The sequence below is a fragment of the Chrysochloris asiatica genome, unplaced genomic scaffold, assembly GCF_000296735.1.
Source record: "Chrysochloris asiatica unplaced genomic scaffold, ChrAsi1.0 scaffold00133, whole genome shotgun sequence".
NCBI lineage: Eukaryota > Metazoa > Chordata > Mammalia > Afrosoricida > Chrysochloridae > Chrysochloris > Chrysochloris asiatica.
Genome location: NW_006408651.1, coordinates 6434707 through 6440594, shown reverse-complemented (window position 1 = coordinate 6440594; position 5888 = coordinate 6434707). Strand labels below are relative to the sequence as shown.

The 5888-nt window shown below is 40.8% G+C and overlaps 1 pseudogene; it reads right to left on the bottom strand.

Annotated features, from left to right (window-relative positions):
* Positions 1-1614: 1614 nt before the first annotated feature.
* Positions 1615-2481, bottom strand: LOC102828694 (annotated as a pseudogene).
* Between the last annotated feature and the right edge of the window lie 3407 nt (positions 2482-5888).

Genomic DNA, 5888 nt, shown 5'->3' with positions numbered 1-5888 from the left:
AGATCTATTGGACATCAGCAGTGATATCCCTCATTCCACGTCCTCTTCTGAATCCAGCTTGAACCTCTCGAAGTTCTCTGTCAATGTATGCTTGCAGCCATTTTTCTTTTCTTTCTTGTCTTCTTAATGACTTTTTGCTTTCTTCATGTATGATGTTCTTGATGTCATCCCACAACTCTTCTGTTCTTTGGTCTTTCGTGTTTAATGTATGAAATCTGTTCTTCAGATGATCTCTAAATTCAGGTGGGATATATTACCTTTAGTAAAACTTTACTTGCATGGGATATCAAAGATATTGTCCAGTGATTTCCGCATTCCATTGGGTCGTCTCTCTTTGGAATGGGCACAAATATGAATCTCTTCCAGTTAGTTGGCCAGATAGTTGTCTTCCAAATTTCTTGGCATAGATGAATGAGTGCCTCCAGTGCCACCTTACTTTCTTGAAAGATTTCAATTTTTATTCCATCAGTTCCTGGAGCCTTGTTCTATGCCAATACCTTCAATGCACCTTGGACTTCCTCTTTCAGTACCATTGGCTCTTGATCATATGCTACCTCTTGAAACAGTTGAACATCAACAATTTCCTTTTGGTACAGTGACTCTGTGTATTCCTTCCATCTTCTTTTGATGCTTTTTGCACCATTCAATAATTTGTGCAGAGAATCCTTCAATAACGAAAGTCGAGGCTTGAATTTTCTCTTCAATTCCCTCAGCTTGAGAAATGCTGAGCATGTTCTTCCTTCTTGGTTTTCTGACTCCAGATCTTTGCACATTTTATTGTAATATATGACTTTGTCTTCTCAAGCTAACCTTTGAAATTTTCTGATCAGCTCTTGTAACTCCTCATTTCTTCCATTTGCTTTAGCATATCTATGCTGGAGAGCCTGTTTCAGTGTCTCTTTTGATACCCATTTTGATCTTTTCTTTCTTGATTTCTTAATGACTTTTTGCTTCCTTCCTGTATGATATTCTTTTTTTTTGAAAATTTAGAAACAAATTTTATTTAAGATCTGAAATACAATTCCTAAAATATCAACTTTTCAGAAAACCGTGGCTACATAATGCATTGCCTCTATCATGTTAGAATGTATATTAGACTCAAATACAAAAACCATGAAACAAACCACCATCCTTCAACAACTTGAGCAAAGATAGAATGCCTAAGGAACAACATAGATGACTTACAAAAAAAAAAGAGATAAAGAGAGCACAAATGCATGGGTTTGCAAGGTATATACATTAAGTTGAACCTTTGGCACTAGGAATCATGGCATTTTGTCACGTAGCATTAACACGTATTAGAAAATTGTGTAGTGTCAAAGGGATAGAACCACTAGCATTCAAGCAATGTTGCCAACTAGGCAAGAATTTTCTACTGATTGTTTCTTCTTTGTCTAATTACTGTGTATACTGGTAGCAACTTTGAAAGGTAAAAAGGAGCTTACACTCTCCTTTTATTTTCTATTTGAAGCAAACAGAAAACAAACTTAAATATAAGCCCTGTGATAACATTAACAATTTTAGAGAACATCAATTATACAAGAAAAAGACTAAGAACAAAAAGAAAAGTGTTTACAGATACCCAGACGTTAACAGTGAGCGGTCAGTAGACCCTCACAGGGCTTTGCGATGGTACTCAGTGGAAGCAACTTTGTAATCGCTGGCAGTAAACAGAGCTGCAAAATTCTTTGCCAGATATTTCAGAAAATCATGCAAATAGCCTAACAATAATGCAAGACTCTTCTCATTAAGGGACGTATAGGCCAACATTGCTCCAATTCTCACAAATAATCTCAGTAGGTGTGGCGCTCCATAAACCTGGGACATAGGCGCATCACGGTGGGCCATGAGGATTTCAGCATACTGAGGCATCTCGAATTTGTAGAGCAGCTGACTGCCCAACATTACATGGAAGTATTCTTTTATCCCTTCCACAACTTCATTAACAGCATATTCATTATTGGTGACACTGCCTTATGATCTCTTACAATTTGCATACTCTTCCAGAATGGCATCGACATTTTTCTTAGCTGGGAGCTGAAACAGCTGCTTCTGCCAGGTAACCAGGTCCCAGTCCTCGACAAGCCAGGGTTTTAATTCTTCAGGAATCTTCACTTTAACCTCCACTCTTATCTTAAATGCCTCCTCACTTTCAACGGTAGGATCAGCCCGGGCCCTTTTCTTCCGAGGTGGCTGAGGTGCTTCACTGGTACTTCCACCATCTCCTTTTCCAGGCCTCTTTTGTTTGTTCTTCCTTGTCTTTCTCACAGATGCTGAAGGGGGGTTCTCAGCAGAGCGACCCCCCCATCTGCCAGGAAAAGCTGGCATCAGATTCTTCTGCTGAGGACTAGCTGTCTTCTTTCCAGAGGAGGCCCCTCTCATCTTACTTCTCTGCATGTTGCTTCTAGTTGGCTTTCTGAAGTTGTCTTCTTCTGCAGATTGTTGTCCACGAGTCTGAGAACCCTGCTTTCTGAAACTCATTCAACCCTGTTTTTATTCCAACCAATAATCTTCTTTCTTCTTCCCCTTCCAAGAACTTCTAGGGCTTTCTCAGATGGAATCTTAAAAGGTTTTCAGGGATAATCTGGAAGGATGAAGTGGATATCCAAGATTCTGAAATGAGGGACGGTTCTGTAATCAGAATCAGATCTTCTGATCCTTACTCTACAAACTTAGCTTTTCTGGCAGTGACTTTTTTGTCCTGATTACCAAGCACAGTGCCCTTCAGGGGACATGTATGATGTTCTTGATGTCATCCCACAACTCTTCTGGTCTTTGGTCTTTAGTGTATCAAATCTGTTTTTCAGATGATCTCTAAATTCAGGTGGGATATATTCAAGGTCATATTTTGGCTCTTATGAACTTGTTTTCATTTTCTTCAGCTTCAGTTTGAATGTGCATATGAGCAATTGATGGTCTGTTCCACAATCTGCCCCTGGCTTTGTTTTGACTGATGATATGGAGCTTTTCTACATTCTCTTTCCACAGATGTTGTCAATTTGATTTTTGTATATTCCATCTGGTGAGGTCTATGTGTATAATCATCTCTTATGCTGTTTAAAGAAGGGATTTGAAATTAACAAGTCATTGGTTTTGCAGAATTGTATCATGTGATCTCCAGCATAATTTCTATCACCAAGGCCATATTTTCCAACTACTGATCCTTCCTCTTTGTTCTCAACCTTTACATTCCAATCACCAGTAAGGATCAATACATCTTGATTGCATGTTTGATCAATTTCAGATTGAAGAAGTTGGTAGAGTTCTTCTATTTCATCCTCACTGGCTTTAGTGGTTGATGCGTAATATAAGCAAACCTAAATGGAAGAGTAGCTCTTTCTGTATTCCTTTCCTAGATTCTCCAACATTTCGGGCTCAAGTCCTATTTAATATTTGCTCTTCTTCTAGATACTGTTTCTCAAATTCTAAGTTTTGATATGTACCATGAATCACTATAAGCATCAAGAACATGAATTGGAATGAAATGAAATTGGAATGAAATGATCAGTGATATCTCACACAGAGTAACAATAAGTACTAGAACACAACGTTTCTGTCATGTGTGTGTTCTGGGTTTTGACATGTAACGTATCTCTTACTTGGGTTGGGGCCAAAAGGGCCTGAAAACCACTGATGGAAAGCTTTTCTTTTCAGACTGCAGTGGATGCAAGAATTACTTTGACAGTACATTAAAAGCAAATTCCCAAACTCTGCCCACAGAACCTGGTTACTGGAAATATGCATTTCCACAGCTCCTCTGGTGAATCTGAGGTACACTGTGAGCATACTCAGATAAGCTTAGATTTGGAAGCATGGATTGAGAGTATAGATCACACAGACCACAGAAAAAAAACCAGCGCTCAGGCACATTTACTACCTTGACAAATTACCCTATGTGTCACCATGAATTTACTTAATAGGGCTTTTCTATCTAAAGTGTTCTTAATTCCCACCAAATGGTTGGGTGAGACCATGTAAATAGGGCATATAGGACTCTAAAACAGGGATTGGCTAGTTTTACCATCCCACTAGGTTGGAAGGGAGTCATCTCAGTAGCAGGAACAGATGATCCCAGGACCATCAAGAAAGAACGGCATGAGCAGAACTTGAAAATTCCTACTTGGAAAATCCCAGCAGAGGTGGTGGCAAAGGCGGAAGCATGGAGAGACAGAGCAGCAGCAGTCTTGTAGGACCATGGACTGAGTAAAACTGAGTAGCTATGGGCAGGAGGCTGGCTTGCAGAATGTGTCCTTTGGGCATTTGCAGATTGGCAAAAGGAACTTTGTAACCCTTTCCCGAGCAGGGCAGAGACCAAGGGTCTATATGGCTGAGAGGTCTAAGACAGGAGTGAGATATGTTGTGGAGTACTGCTGTGGTGCTGTAGGTTAATGCATTGGACTGCAATGTCACTTTGAATCGCAAGGTTCAAGTTCACCAGCTGCTCCTCAGAAACCATATACAGGGTTGCTGTCGGTTGGAACCGACCCAAAGGCACTTAACAACAACAATAAGTGTTGTGGCGCTGAAGGATAAGCACTAGACTGAAAGGTCAGTTTAAATTGCAAGGTTGGTTGTTCAAAATCACCAGTCACTAGTAGTTTTGAATGCTGACTTTGAGAAAGAGTGGTGTGGTGTGACACTGTGAGAAAATGCACTAGACAGCAAAGTTTGAACTACAAGATCCGTGATTTGAATTCACCAGTTGCTCCTTGGAAACCCTATACAGGGTCACTATGAGTTGGAACTGACTCTATGTTACTTAACAACAATAGAATAAGCACTGGACTGCTAGCCCTAAGGTCAGTGGTTCAAACCCACCAGCCTTTCCTTGGAAACCCTACATAGGGTCGCTATGAGTCGAAACCAATTCTGACTCATAGTAACCCTGCATAGGGTTTCCTAGGCTGTAAATCTTCACAGGAGCAGAGAGCCTCATCTTTACCTTTTTTTTTGAACAACTAACCTTCAGATTAGCAGCCCTACTTATAACCACTATGCTATCATCACATTGTTGTTGTTGATAAGTGCCGTTGAGTCGGTTCTGACCCATAGCGACCCTCTAAGAGGGTTTTCAAGGAGCAACTGGTGAGCTTGAACCACCGACCTTGCAGTTCAAACAGACTTTGCAGTTTATCACATTAACCCACAGCGCCACACCAGGACTCCATCACATTATTGTTGTTATTGTGAAGTGCCATCGAGTCAGTTCCAACCCATAGCAACCCTGTGTAGGGATTCCAAGGAGCAGCTGGTGAGCTTGAACTGCCAAACTTGCAGTTCAAACGGCTTTGCAGTCTGGTGCATTAATCCACAGCTCCACACCAGACTCCATTATGGGTGAGTTAATTAAATGTTTAACCAAATATAGCAGGATAATTTTTAAGTTGATAATTTTGTATAGCCCAAGAATGATATAAATATCCAAATGGTTATTGACAGAAAAAAGGTTCCCCACCCCTGATCTATGGAGTCCTGGTGTGGTGCTGTGGGGTTAATGTGCCAGACTGCAAAGCCATTTGAACTGCAAGGTCAGTGGTTCAAGCTCACCAGCTGCTCTTCAGAAACCCTATACAGGATTGCTATGGGTCGGAATCAACTCGGCAGCACTTAACAATAACAAAACCTCTGATCTATAGGATTTCCAAGGAGCTGCTGATGGTTTCAACTTCCAACTTTGCAGGTAGCAGTCCAGTGCTTATCCTACAGTGGTACACCAGGAGTCAGTGTGTCATGCTGCGGGTTAATGCTCTGGACTGAAAAGTCGGTCTGAACTGCAACGTTGGAAGTTCAAGTTTATCAGCTCCTTCTCAGAAACTCTATACAGGGTCACTATGGGTCAGAACCAACTCCACGGCACTTAACAACAACAAATATATATATATACCTGG